We start from the raw sequence: 16072 nt of genomic DNA on the forward strand, positions 1-16072 counted from the left end.
GGACGGTATAGAATGCGAATTCAATCGCACTCTGCTGTGCCAAAGGCTTGCTTGGCTAAAGCATTTGATGAGTTTGATTGCCTTTACGTAAACGGTCGCGTGTACTCAGACGACTAATGACGGTGAAAGACCGACACTTGATTACAATTAATTGCATATTATTCGGCAACTCGGCCGTACGAAAACCAAACCACAGCAGAGTGCGATTGAATTCGCATTCTATACCGTCCCGCCCAGTCCGTTGCTGGGGGGCATGGAGTGCGATCCTCTCGTTTAATAAACAATGTGCACTCGCTTGGCTGTGGATATACAACAGTAAAGCAAATGTGGAGATTGGGCAAATCAAGCATCCGAAAGATATTCAATTTGCAAAAAAGAGAGCTAACCGCGGTGGAGGTTGGTACTCGGATTCTGATGGCTTTTCCGCAAACGTGACCTTTAAGTGGTCTTGTTGTGTAGGGGTTATCACGCCTATCTAGAGAGTAGGAGGTTGAGGGTTCGAGTCCCTCCAAGACACGTGGATTCTTTTTCGCAAATTTCATATCAATTTGTCCATTTTCGAAACATATGCTGTGCATATGCACAGCCAAGATATTTAACAAAAAATGGTTTTCGTACGGCCGAGTTGCCGAATAATATGCAATTAATTGTAATCAAGTGTCGGTCTTTCACCGTCATTAGTCGTCTGAGTACACGCGACCGTTTACGTAAAGGCAATCAAACTCATCAAATGCTTTAGCCAAGCAAGCCTTTGGCACAGCAGAGTGCGATTGAATTCGCATTCTATACCGTCCCGCCCAGTCCGTTGCTGGGGGCATGGAGTGCGATCCTCTCGTTTAATAAACAATGTGCACTCGCTTGGCTGTGGATATACAACAGTAAAGCAAATGTGGAGATTGGGCAAATCAAGCATCCGAAAGATATTCAATTTGCAAAAAGAGAGCTAACCGCGGTGGAGGTTGGTACTCGGATTCTGATGGCTTTTCCGCAAACGTGACCTTTAAGTGGTCTTGTTGTGTAGGGGTTATCACGCCTATCTAGAGAGTAGGAGGTTGAGGGTTCGAGTCCCTCCAAGACACGTGGATTCTTTTTCGCAAATTTCATATCAATTTGTCCATTTCGAAACATATGCTGTGCATATGCACAGCCAAGATATTTAACAAAAAAATGGTTTTCGTACGGCCGAGTTGCCGAATAATATGCAATTAATCGAATAATAAATTCATATTTGAAATATTTTGCAACTAAACTGTACCAACATGTTATGACTGATGTGCCTAAAGATAGTAGTGAAAAATAAGTGAAATTTATGACAAATTTCAAGCTTATTAGAGCAAATTGCACATGTACCACTATTAATGGGAACAAAAGGAAACAGAAATCGAAAAACGTTGACAGTAAAAGTGGTACATGTACATTTTTAAAGTCATTCTAAACGGCAGTAAATTATCTTGAAATTCAAAATAGGATTAAAATCTGTTGTGAAAAAGTCATGTTGCTGAATTTTCTTTTAATTAAGCTTGATTTTAGTGGGTGGAACTGTACATGTACCACTTTTTCTGGCAACAAAATGGCCATTGTGATATATACCAGAAAATAAAATGTGCATATCTCCAGATTTAGTTGCCAAAAATCACTTTTTCGTTATTCCCTTGCTAGATCTTTGCAAATAGAAGCCGTTGATGTAAAAAACTCAAAATTGACAAAAATGGTTTATGTACCACTTTCGCTGACACCGGTTCATTTCACAAAATGCAAATCTGACGTCATACGCTCCTAGAGATGTCGTAAAATCCCGAATAATCGATTAGTAACTAATCGATTACTCTTTATTCTTGTCGATTATTGAATCGATCCATCGTTGGATAGTAATTGATTTAAAATTAATCGATTATCACAACGATGAATCGATTAATCGATTAATTTGCGACTTCTTAGAGATGTCGTTAATTCTCGATTAATCTATTAGTAACTCATCAATTATTCTCGATTCTTGTCGATTATTGAATCGATTAACCGTTGGTAAGTAATCGATTCAAAATAATTCGATTATCTCAACGATTAATCGATTAATTGAAATGTATGTATATGATAGCACCTGAATGCTGGCAGTTGGTGGGTAGAAAACCAGCTACTGCTTGGGATTCATTGTTAAGTGTATAATGTTAAGGTGTCAACTCATTCATTCTCATTCATTCTCTCGTTATAGAGATGTCGCAAATTATTCGATTACTTCGATTAATCGATTCATCGTTGTGATAATCGATTAATTTTAAATCGATTATTACCCAGCGATGAATTGATTCAATAAGAATAAAGAGTAATCGATTAGTTACTAATCGATTATTCGGGATTTTACGACATCCCTAGTAGCGTATGACGTCAGAATTGCATTGTGTGAAATGATTGGATGAAGAGAACAAAAAATAGCTTCACGCTGCACTTCTTTTGACATTAACATTCAACAGCGTGGTATGCAGTGTGGTGAAATCTCAATTATTATATAAATATCAGTTGAAAATGTCGATTTATGAAATTTAGAAATACTTGTTTGGATACACGTGGAGACAGACATAATTATATGCATATGAAACTACAGACCAGATATTTTAAATCCTGTGGGGATTTCCTTGCCCCAATTTGCCCCTCTGTTGCATATGAAGTCTTCAAATATCACTATTTTCGACCCTAAATCGCCAATAACAAGTCATGTTTGCAAAATACATCCCTGGTTTCTTCCAGAAAGTGGTCTATTTTGATTATATATACATTTTTGTAGAACATTGTATTGACCTGAAACTGTTAGTTTCAAAAATATCTTTAAATACTGTTTTTTTAGGGTCTGTCCATAAAAAACGCCCGTATTTCAAAAACGATGATAGATGGACACTCGGTGTCTTCAGCAATAAAATTCATAATAAATTACACTACAACTTTGCCAAAGACACCATATTTAAAAATCGTTTATTAAAGAAGTTACATTTTGCAGCGCCACCTGTGGCAAAAATTGGAACTACAACTTTTCGTCATTCGATGCGCCATATTTTTCTAAAATTTATTCCCAAAGTCACCAATGTCGAAAAATAACACCCTGAAGTGGTAAAATAAATAGTTCACGATTTTAGCCAAACGCACCACTGTGCAAGGCCTGCCTGGGAAGCAGTGTTACGATAGACGGGGATTCCTTCGAGGTGGTCGAGGAATTCGTCTACCTCGGATCCTTGCTAACGGCTGATAACAATGTAAGTCGTGAAATACGAAGGCGCATCATCTGTGGAAGTCGGGCTCCAGAAAAAACTGCGGTCAAAAAAGATTCGCCACCGCACCAAATGTGTCATGTACAAGACGCTAATAAGACCGGTTGTCCTCTACGGACATGAAACATGGACAATGCTCGAGAAGGACTTGCAAGCACTCGGAGTATTCGAGAAACGGGTGCTTATGACCATCTTTGGCGGTGTGCAAGAAGACGGTGTGTGGCGGCGAAGAATGAACCATGAGCTCGCCCAGCTCTACGGCGAACCCAGTATCCAGAAGGTAGCTAAAGCCGGAAGGGTACGATGGACAGGGCATGTTGTACGAATGCCGGACAGCAACCCTGCAAAGATGGTGTTCGCTTCCGATCCGGCAGGGACGAGACGAAGTGGAGCGCAGCGAGCGAGATGGGCAGACCAGCTGCAAAACGACTTGGCGAGCGTGGGGCGTATTCGAGAATGGAGAGATGCGGCCTCGAACCGTGTATTGTGGCGTCAAATTGTTGATTCAGTGTTATCTGTTTAGATGTAGACTAAATAAATGAATGACATCCGTTGTGTAAACCAAACATGCTTACTCGAGGAGTCTGGTGTTGTTGTTATTGATGTGGTACGCTGGCATAGTTCAATCGTTAACTCGAGCAAAGGCGTGGGATTGCAAATGGCGATTCTACTTGCACAAGATACATCCTCATACAATGACGGGCATAGAAAAGTTTTCAATTAATAACTGAGGAAATGCTAATAGAATACTAAGTTGAAAAGCAGGCCAAGTTTAGGCTGACCATACGTACCGTATTTAACGGGACAGTCCCGTTTTTTAGACCTTATTGTGCTGTCCCGTCGTAATCTAAAAAATCCTCAATTTGTCCCGTTTTTTCATTGATTTTTCCAAAGGGCTCCAAAATATTATTCAAACAAATTCATTATTTTTGGCAGGAATCCAAAATCATTTGTTTTGTTTTTTTGTGAGTCTTTATTAGAAAAATTTGCAGCCCTCGGTTGGCTCATCTCTCAACAAAGAAAGTGGACGAAACCCATAAAAAAGTGTGAGATGTTATGTTATTAGTGTTGCTTTTAAAATAATGCTATCTATGCCGTTTTGAATTTTACGTTGATCGGCTTCTCTTAAGGCTATTAACAGTTAATGAAAACTGCTTCTCCGGGAGTTTTTTTTCATACAGTTTTATTCAATGATTTTTTGCTGCTTATTCCGAAGGCATTAAAATATGGCCAATTTATTCAGTGGAATGAACGGAATTAGTAACTTGATAAGCAAGTATTTCCTGAAAATCAGGTCACGCCTCAACGTCAATAAAATGAAGCGCAGGGACAGACATTCTAATTTTCAGATTAATTTCATTTTCGATTATTCTTTTTGAATCTTCCGAAGTAGGAAATTCATTTTTTTTCAAATCTGCTTTACCACATTATCTTTCAATCATTCAACCTTTTAGAAACATTAATAATCAATCAAAGTCTTTCATAACAATTCTGAAAATTTCGAAATCATGTAAAAAAACGACGGCATGACCGAGGAAAAATTTGGTCGGATGGAAGGCTAGATTTATAGTCATCACGTACTTTAAAGCTAGTTTACAAATCAGGAGCTTTTCTGCAAATTTCGCTTCCATGTGTGTGGACGGGATTTATTATGATATTCCGTTATGAAAAATTATAAATTTGGCAAAGTTTGAAAGAAATCTCCGAGGCCATGATTTTTTTTTACTTTTCGTGACGAAATTGCATGAGTCTCGCCTTTTTGGGAGCACATGGGAACTAAATCAATGGACAAGATTTCAATGGTGTGAGGCTACTTTAAACATCTTTTAAATCAATTTCGATAAAAAAAAGACTGTGAATTGATTAGATTTGACATTTATTCTCATGCGCCAACCATATTCACGGAAATATTTAAAATCACGTTTCCTTACAAATCCTTAATGCATATCTAAGAGTAGATCAAAATAAAATGTCCAAATTCTACTTTTTTTCTACTTTCTACTATAAAATGTCCAAATTCTACTTTGAGAGATGCGTAATTTTATATTCCTTTGTGTTTTTGTCCGCATCCCTGTGAAGAGTGACATGCCCCATTTTGCAAGGGCGTTTGTCCCGTTTTTTTCACCGAAATGATTTGGTCAGCCTAGCCAAGTTCCAGTTGGAATGTAGAGCCATTGAAGGAGAAGAAGAAGAAGAAGAAGAAGATTCAGGATTTTGAGTGACATGTTGCATAGTTTTTAGTGAAAAGTTGAAGTCACACAATCAAAAATACGACCAAAAAAAAGATTAAAAACAGATTTCTGTGGACCTGTACCCATGATCGCATATTTGTAACATTTGCATTTTGGTTGATTTTGTATATCGTTTGTCAATCTTCCCCACATACTCAGCTTACCACAGATAAGTAAGATATCTAGTATATAGCAAAGCTTATTTTACTGTTGCGGGATTAGATGCAGTAAATTGAGGGGGGACTGTTCGGCTCTTCATCTCATAGTTACCATGTTACCATTTCAAAAATGTTGGAAAATTCCAACTCCCATATGTCTATAAGCTTCTTTTTGATGATTTAGAGTCCTGGCAGAATTTCACGCAATTTGGAGGTGATTTAAAAGTGGCACAAAGGCAATGTTTATATGGGAATTTATATGAAACAAAAATATTTTTTTACAAAGTCTCCTACAGCTGTCAAATCGTTATGAATTAAAATTTACAAGCCCAACCTCCGTTTTTGGAATCTATATAAATGAAACCTGCGGATAACTCATTCATTTTGAGTTCATTTGCCTCTGCTATGTTGAGGCTAATTATTGTACTATTTTGGCCATGTCAGTGTCAAAACTAATGAGTTAACCGCAGGCTTTGAATATAAAGATTCCAAAGCCGAAGGTTGGGTTTGTAAGTTTGAATTCATAACAATTTGACAGCTGTAAAAGATTTCGAACCATTTTTTTTCATATAAATTCTCATATAAACATAAATTGTATTTGTGCCATCCCTAAATCATCTCAAAGTTGTCTGAAATTAGCGAACGGCATTTGTTAGTTGGGTCGTGCCCCAATTAGCGAACAATCCCTAGCTGTATGAATTTGATATAACGCTACGGACCATTACTTATAAAACCATCACTTCGTTAGCAAAATAATTATTATCCCTCCATCAATTTTTTAAGGGTTTACTGGCGGAACTCAGAAGAGATCAGAAACCTCTGCACCAGGCCTTTGACGATACCGTTGCGTAATTCCTTTCGAAGCAGATTGCCAGCCGTAGGGGAGAACGGTCCAAAATGCACCCCTTAAGATTTTTCGATGTTTTCGCCCATATAAACAAAAATACCCAACCATTTCAACGTATGAGTGCAAAATTTACAAACTCTGCTACATTTCACAATGATCTCCTATTCAAAACAATAAGGTTTTCATGATGTTCTAACTCACTCAAAAAATGTTTTAAAAATAGGCCTGGGGCAAAACGCCCGAATGGTGGTCTAAAATAACTCAATTGCATGTAAAATGATGGTGAACGCATGGTTGCTTGTTTCTTAATGGATTGAACTACAATCTTACGGATGTGGTGGAAGAATAGCAAATCGTTAAGTTTGAGTGTAATATGAAGGTATTTTGCCAATTTTTTTCAATGGAGCTCAATGATGGTTAACTAATTATGAATTGTAATGATAATATTCGTTCAAAAATGTACTACAACAGATTATATGAGTGATTTTATGAGTGAGGCCATTTTGCCCCAGGGGTGCATTTTGGACCGTTCTCCCCTACACGAAACATGTCGTCCAAGAAAACGCTGCTGCAACTGAATCGGAGGAAAATTACGTTCATAAATGGCCGGGGCTCAGCCAAATCGCACCAAGCGTCAACAAAAAATTACCCAATTTTCTGCAAAAGCTTTCGCTTAGCAGATTTAATTGATTAAAAATCGTATTGGATTTCCCACTACCCCATAACTAAAGATATCCTACAACAAATGTGTTGATCAATTGATATGAAATGATTTCTTGACTTGACTCGAGTCGAGTCAAGTACGAGACACTGAAGACGACCTTACTGTTGAGGTCGAAATACGCATCTGTCAAGGTACAATCAAGTGGTGAAATTAAATGGGATGGTACAAACTGGTCTTATGAAAAGGGAGCTTAATCGTTTCCAAACTAACTGTTATTATCTCTAAGGTACTAATAATTAGTTATGAGTCTGCCAAAAGATTCACTTTTCGGTGGCAAAGTATAACTTTATCACGCCTATTCCCTATCCATAAGTGAACATTATCGAAAATGAAGCCGTTATAAGATTGTTCATATACCGCCGTCAGGGGTGACAATGGGGGTGAGAATGGGTCACTGTTTCAAACACATAGAAAGCTTGTAGAATGGATTTAATGTATCTGAGGACAAGAAAACTGAATTATAAGAGACCTTTTTGAACGATTTTGTTATCCGACCTCCGGATTGTCGGTGAGGGCGCTGACCCATTCTCACCCCCGACGACGGTACGGTACCGTAATCCGGGGGAACATTGATCATTTTTTTATTTTTTTGTAAATATTTCCTCCGTAAGTAAAATCATGGCTTTTTCATATTTTTAAAACGAGTATTGTAACATGTTGAACGTATAAGACTGTTGTTCTTGATTGTTTGATAATTTTGAACTTGTTTTGAACATCTTTAACATATGTACGCCTATGTAAACATATGTAAACGCCTAAAGTAGGAAATTATAGTTGGAATCCCTTACGCTGAGGCCATGTGCATCGAATGTTTCGAGGATGGCATCGTCACCGCAAGTGGAATTATCTGGTTCTTCAACAATACAAACAAAATTTGAAACAAAAAATATGGATCAACCAAGAAAATAAGATTATTTATCCCAAAATTATAGGTACATATGAGCTTAATATTTCTGTTATTATATTCGTTTTGAGTGCTTTTTTGGCAGCTTGTTGTGAGTTCAAAAGTTAATGTTGATTTTATTTTTCAAATTTTGGAAACAAATAAATGCAAATTCATACAAAAGTTAAATCATTCGGCAGCAAATTTAGTCAAGATTTAGGTACCTGACTCACAATTAGTACTTGTAATAACAGAAAATAATAATTTATTCATATTCAACTGATCAATGCTACCTCGGCGATCGAAGTTACCCCGGATTTCGGTACAATCATTATAATATATGGTATTTTTTATTATGTTTCTTTAAATTGAAAGATAACAAAATAAGATAGGCACGTTCCTAGTTTTGTTAAAACTTCTACTCAGTGAATCCTTACGAATGTCGATAAACACAAGTATACCTACGAGTCATCGTCACATGGAACGCATCCGAAAAGTATTGCCGAAAAGAAGAGATCTTACATCATTAGTACTGATGAAAAAGGCCTCTGCCTGACTGCACTACCTTTCAAGACTCCAAAATACGATGTTCGTTGGATCACATGCACATCCGTAAAATCAGTGCGTCAATGCTAGATATGCGATGCGGCACCAAACAAAAATAGTCAACATGTGATTCCACCACGACAGGATATGTCTTCGGTTGCCATCTCAGTGCTAATGGCGTAAGCCTACCCATCGCATCAAGATAACATATTCGAGAGGAGGGAATTTTTTCAAAATCACATTTTTAAAACAATGTTTATGCGCAGTAGAAAACATTTAAGTACATAGCTATTTTAATTTTTGTTATTTTTGTTCTCAAATATAGGGTAAAATGCCCAATAGTGGACCCCCTAGTAGCGAAATTTTGCTCTTCCGGGCATAATGAGTGGAAATTTGCAAAATATTAATTTTGCGTGATATCTAATATCAAGCTCTGCATCTCCTCTTCACGATACATACATAGAACACTCAAATACTCGACGTTATTCTTCGAAATTAACATTTTAAAGTCGGACTGAATTTGCCCTATAGTAGACCTGGGGGTCCATAATAGGAAATTGCTTCCCTATAGTCGACACTTCATTTGATTTTCATGTTTCGTTTCGGGACGTTCTTCTTCCCTATTATGGACCCCCCAAAATATTCCTATAATGGACACTCTCGTGTTTATTTTTTATAGAATTGTAAAAAATCATTTAATTTTACTTTCCATAGCATTTTCAATGCATGTAATCAAATCATAGGACTGTAAGGTAGGTTCTCCCGATGGAATTTCATAGCAAAATGTTTCCATTGTGCTGTAATAATGAAAAAATGGCTGGAGGGTCCACTATTGGTTGAGGGTCCACTATTGGGCACTTTACCCTTTACCCGGCCCCCCAAACCTAAGCTATTTCATCGCTGTAAAATAAACACGATATTGTAATGCCAGAAAATATTGCCCAAAAAACCCCAAAAGTCAAAAGATTTGGTTTCACTGAGCGACGAACCTGTTGAAAATTTGCAACAGCACGTGTTATTATTACTACTTTCGGCATTCTCAGTCTTATTCTCATGTGATCAGACTAGCGATCGCTGAAAGCTACTACGACTCCAACTACACATCCATATTAATACACCTACATATGGAACTCACCTTCGGTTCGCTGATATCGAGTTAGAGATCATCGTATAAGCGCCGGGGTGAAAACGTCGAAACCACTTGATGATTAAGAAGAAAAGCCTCTCAGTCTGATTCAGTTTAGCTCTCCTTCGGTGAATGGCGCGCGGTACTCGATCGGCTTACAAGCCGCACAGTGCAGACAGGTCTCAGGCTAGCTCGAGAGCTCACCAAACAGCAGTCTTTGCTCAGTCGTAGCCGCAGAAAGGTGCACCCGTCGGGATTCGATTTCGAGCCTCGTACAAATTCGAATACTTAAGTGCCGGCCTTCGGGCGACTTCCAGCGTTGAGTATATCGCCGTGTCGCACCGCGTGTCGCGGATTAATTTACGCTCTCCCTCGGTTACTCGCGTATCAACGTCGCCGACCTCGCTCACCTGAGGAAATCATCGTCGGCGCCGCGACTGGGCGCACAATATCTGCCTGTTGGTTCTTTTATCATCTGTTCTGTTTTTATTTTTGAAGTTGGCTCTTTTCCCAGTTGCACATATAATTAGAAAGTTTAATTCGAAAACTATTTTTTCTCCCGTTTTCCATTGACTTGTTTTTCACTTATTTCGCGCGTTCAGCTAGTTCGGTGTGATTGTTGTTCCTGTACTGTTTTCAACTTTGATTGCCTGGTGTAAATCACTCGTGAGGGGCTATAAATCATAAGGAGTGTTAACAAGCACACAGGTGCCTACTTGCGTCACCATTGAGGGCCTGAATGTGCAAAATTCTTGGGGCACGTTGTGTTGGTTGTAGCTGGTTCGAAGCGTGATATCAGTGGTTGCGTGTGCCTCAAGCATTTTCCTGATTTATGTTTGCCGTGCAACTGAGAGATACATGATAACGAAGTGTCAAAAAGCTAGGGAAAAACTGTAATGACACGCTTGTTCGGTGCAGTTGAAATCGGTTGAAGTGTCCAGAACCTATAACGAAAAACAAAAAAATGTGAATTTGAAAATATTTCATGATAAAAAATTGAAAATAGGAGTTATTTATTTATATTCAGAGAGCAGAACATGTATCAACATATAGCACATAGCAGTTTAGAAACTGTTTGAAGAATATGATGGTTATTGGTTACTCTGTAACATCTTTTTCAAGGCTAGGAATATGTCAGGATTCCATTGTCTTTTAATTATCACTTGTTCTTTTATTTTTTAAAATTTTTGCCTTTGAAAACTTAATAAAGCTAATGAACACACCCGTTCTCGATATTGACTGGACCTTTTAGGGCACTGCTCGGAAAAATCTCTTTCGTTCTTCATAAATTGTTGTTTTCTAATTTCTTTGCTGCGAGAAGTGCAGTGCCCTATAGGTTAAAAGGTGAAACTTTGAGATTAGTCTTCGTTTCAAATACCGAATAAAAAAGAAAAAGAACTTAAGCGAAAATTTAAAAGCCGTAGGTGCTTCCATATATGTCTATTAAGACATCTGTCAAAAACTAATCGATATCTGTCATAAATAATCTTGTTCGGCGAGCAGGGTTATTCTAAAGATATTGAAATGTCACTTTTAAGTTCAACTTGATTTAAATTCGGGATTCGGAACGAAGCCTAGGTATTGATCAAAGTAGTTAGGATTTGAATTGGGTTTGAGAACACATCGAGTAAGGGGGACTCACTGTTCTTATATCTAGACCAACATTTGAAAAGGGCGTAACAGTTAAAGTTTATTGCTTTTGATTCTTCGTTCACATATACTTCTTCTTCTTATTGGCATTACATCCCCACACTTTGACAAAGCCGCCTCGGCTAAGGAGGGCCCTCGTTCACATATACATATAGCTAAATATGTAGACGAAGAATCAGAAGGAATAAATTTTGGCTGTTACACCCTTTTCAAATGTTGGTCTAGATATCTTTTATCTACCAGTTGGACATTTTACTAAGTTGTTACTCATGTTATGGGAAGTGAAGACATTCCACTAAACAGTTCTAAAAATGTTCTTATCAAAATGTATTACACATAAAATAAAACATTTTTAACTTCTGAAATACTACAAAAAAGTTTACAAACAAGTATAAACAAAATGATGAACTCATGCAAAGAAGAATCTGTCAGGGTGGGAATCGAATCAGGAAAATCGGGAAAAGCAGGGAAAATACCAGACTTCAACACCGGAGAAAAAACTGGAAAATCCAAGAAGTCAGTCCAATTTGGGAATCTCGAGCTCATTCAGGGGTCTATGACAAAATGTCGAAAGACATAAGGTCGAAAGGACAAAAGGTCGAAAGACAAAAAGTCGAAAAGATAAAAAATCGAAAGGACAAAAGGTCGAAAATACAAAACGTCGAAAGGGACAGAAGGTCGAAAGGTACAAAAGGTCGAAAAATACAAAAGGTCGAAAAGGACAAAACGTCGAATGGGACGAAATTTCGATCAAGAACAAGTTGATAACAAGTTGGTTGTTTGTGCTATGCATTTAACTTCAAGCAGAAATAACAACTCATTTATCTCATTAATCAAAGTTGAAGAATAAGTCATTTTCAAAGAAGGAGAAATTACTATGAAACAATATTATGAATGTATAGATAGTTAGAGATAAAGCAGATTCTTGATTTTGGAAATGAATAAAACTTCCATCTATTAGTTGTGCTTACTGAATAAATTTTAATTAATTGTTAAAAAATGTGTAATTTTGATCTTATTGATCTTTTGTTTCTTTCGACCTTTTGTCCCTTTCAACCTTTTGTCCTTTCGACCTTTTGTCCCTTTCGACCTTTTGTCCTTTTCGACCATTTGTCCCTTCGACCTTTTTTCTTTCGACGTTTTGTCCTTTCGACCTTATGTCTTTCGACCCTTTGTCCCTAACCCACTGAGGGTAGTGGGTTCGAATCCCATCGTAGGGAAAGTGGTTACCTCCAATACATTTTTCAAATCATTATCTTCCACATAATGTACATGTTCACATATGAGTTTTTCATAACATTGTAAATTAATGTCCAAGTTGGGTGGTTTAATCCCCGGAATATAGGCAATTAACTCTGATTGAACTGAACTATTTTTAAATCTATATAATCTTCTTCTTCTATATACAAAAAGGTGAATTTCTGTCTGTTTACCCTTATAGACTAAGAAACTATACTGTGTACTGAGGTTTTTGGGGCTGGAGAAGGTTTTTAAGATAATTAGAGACAAGCCCCCCTTTGGAAACAGAGGCTCCCATACAAATTCTGCAATAATTTCTTCATAACTCGAGAATTAATCAAGCAAATGGAACCAAATTCGGCAGGTGGAGGTTTTGAAAGGGAAAATATATTTCTGTGGTGGTTCGAAACCCCTTCACTCTTCTGAAAAGGGGGGTTTCCATAAAAATAAGGCATAAATTTATGCATAACTCGAGAACTAATCAAAGAATTTCAGTAATCAGAGAAAATCGACCCAGTCAACACAAAATCGTGTTTGATGCCACATAAGATGCTAAAGTGGAGGCCATATAGGTACTTCCCCATACAATATGTACGTATATCGCCTGCTCTTTATCATATTATGTTGCATCATATACGCTTTTGTGTTGACTGGGAAGTTCGTCGGGTCTTCTAGTAAATAAATAAAAGGCGTGTGGATGGTGTTGATATGTCAAACGGAAGGTTTCCTTTCCTGCTCCCTAGAACAAATGTAAAAACCGCAATCAAATTCGTTTTAGTGCCCAAACTTACTTAATCCATAATAGGAACGCATGTACCATTATGCCTAACAGGGTATACCCGACAACTAATGCAAAGAACACCAAAAATCAGGCAAAATCAATATTTACAATTAGGTTTTGTTTGTTTTGGAGGAGATTTAATGCTACGTACACACCAGTCAAGCAGTTCGACGAACATTGACTCCACCCCCAAGAAAACGCTTCGGTTGCTGCTTTGTTGGAACGTGTGTTAAGTTGTTCGAACAACCATTTGACAGTTGGCGGCTCGGTTGGAAAAAATTAAAACGGTTTGATTTTGGTTTGAGTTGTCGGGGGTGGAGTCAAGGTTCGCCGAACATGTTTGAGCATTTGTAGTGAAGTTGCACAAACCCCCATATATTTTTTGATGGTTGGTGCTCGAGTTGGTGCTTCGGTCGTTCGTGTGTGATATTGTTGGTCGAATAAATTGATTGTTCGTGTCGGTGTTGATAAAAATTGATGAATGTTTGAATAAACGGGAGGTGGAGTCAATGTTGGTCGAACTGCTTGACCGTGTGTACGTTCCATAAGGTGTTGTCATGTCGTGTGAAGAAGGTTCTCTGATCAGAATATATTTTGTGGTCATATGCTATGCCACTTAGTGTATAATGCACTAGTGAGACAACTGGTTCCATAACCACGACTGGTACATCTAGCCTAGGTGTTTTCCATAATATAGTTAGTGTTTTACTAGATCACGCGTGCTCGAATACGATGCATTCTTGTCCTCGGGTTTTGATGTAAATTTTGAATGACAAGTACGCAATATTTATGAGGCCAGCAGAATCGAATATCGAAATATAAATGTATTTGACCTTAACTTTTGGACAGGGTACTTCTATTATTATTTATTGTTATTATATGGAATTTACTAAACGTTTGTCTTTGGTTAATTATATAAACCTCAATGCATTTTTAAGAGTGGTTGGAAATTTAATTTCAAAATTCTACACATATGAAAATCCTAGAAAATTTGTTGTTTGTCCATAGTACTTGACACAGTGAAATATTTTTAGGATTAAGCTATCATTACACTGTTTGTCATAATGACAAATATTTGTCAAGTTAGCCTGACATCCATTTCGATTTATAATCGGTTTGATAGATGTCTGGATAAACTTGACACATATTTGTTATTATGACAAACAGTGAACTGAATCGTGATACAATATTTCAAACATGTTACCCCGAAAATAAACAGTTACATTCAATACTTTGAAAATGTCAATTAAGTGGCTCACATTAGTATGGAAAAACTTCAATTTTGATGGGCCGCCCTCTTATTCTTCTATTTGATGCCTGATGCTCTGGACATTTCAGCCAAATCGGTCAACGTTTGGTGCTAAACTCGTTGAAGTTTATATGCAAAAATGTATGCAGAAACATCCAAAAACAGCAAATTGCAGCTGGACTAAACAACTTACGAAGAAAAACTACGATACTCATTCAGATCTTGAAGAATTATATACAGAATGTAATGCACAAAACCGCGAGAAGATTAGAGTTTGTCCGGCTAAGTTATTAGCACTTCTCTGAAGTGGGGTTTGAGCAAATTTCGTTTCTTCTATCTTTGAAAAGAAATAAATTCACCCACACAACACTTCAGTAAATATCTTTGCCTAATAAACTCTAATATTCTCGTGGTTTTCAGCATAACATTCTGTATTTAATTCTACAAGAACTGAATGAGTATCATGGTTCTTGATCGTTAATTGTGTCGTCCAACTGCAAATCACTGTTCTTGGATGTTTCTGCATACATTTTTCCATATGAACTTCCAACGAGTTTAGCACCGCCCAAACGTTGACCGATTTGGCTGAAATTTTGTCCAGAGCATCAGGGCATCAAATAGAACCGAATAAGAGGGCGGCCCATCAAAAAAATTGAAATAAGTTTTTTCCATACTAATGTGAGCCACCCTAATATTGACATTTTCAAAGTATTCGAATGTAACTGTTTTATATTTTCGGGGTAACATGTTTGAGAAATATGTTGGACTGTATCATTCGTTAAAGCTCGCAGTTCACTGTTTGTCATAATAACAAATACTTGTCAAGTTTATCCGGACATCTATCAAACCGATTATAAATCGAAATGGATGTCAGGCTGACTTGACAAATATTTGTCATAATGACAAACAGTGTAATGATAGCTTAATTCTAAAAATATTTCACTGTGTAAAATACTATGGACAAAAAACAAATTTTCTAGGATTTTTATATGTGAAGAAATTTGAAATTAAATTTTCAACCACTCTTAAAAATGCATTGAGGTTTATATAATTAACCGGCGGCCCATCAAAAAAATTGAAAAAGTGTTTTTTGAGCCACCCTAGTCAATATTTCAACATTAAGGAACGTTCAAACTTTTAATATGATGAAAAATCGGCGATGATGAATAGATTCAAAAAATTATCACAATAGATAAAAATCTGTAAAAACAAAAATTTTAAAATTCAGAATGTTAAAATAATGAAATAGTGTAATTAAAAATGTTCATTGTCCAAACGTGCTTAGATCTATTTTAGAAAGTAAAATAGTTATTTTAAGAAGATCCCAACAAACATTAGAAGCTGAAGTAGCTTGTTCAGCCTAAATTGTTTGTTGAGGAGA

The 16072-nt window shown here is 37.1% G+C and overlaps 1 protein-coding gene across 6 annotated transcripts in view; it reads left to right on the forward strand.

Moving 5' to 3' along the window:
* The first annotated feature begins 9977 nt into the window (after nucleotides 1-9977).
* Nucleotides 9978-16072, forward strand: part of LOC134211240 (uncharacterized) — a 250906-nt gene continuing 244811 nt past the window's right edge. For all 6 annotated transcript variants that reach the window (XM_062687935.1, XM_062687936.1, XM_062687937.1 and 3 more), the window contains exon 1: nucleotides 9978-10230. The gene's annotated coding sequence lies outside the window, so the exon portion shown is untranslated. The remainder of the gene's footprint in view (nucleotides 10231-16072) is intronic.

The sequence above is a fragment of the Armigeres subalbatus genome, chromosome 2, assembly GCF_024139115.2.
Source record: "Armigeres subalbatus isolate Guangzhou_Male chromosome 2, GZ_Asu_2, whole genome shotgun sequence".
Taxonomy (NCBI): Eukaryota; Metazoa; Arthropoda; class Insecta; order Diptera; family Culicidae; genus Armigeres; species Armigeres subalbatus.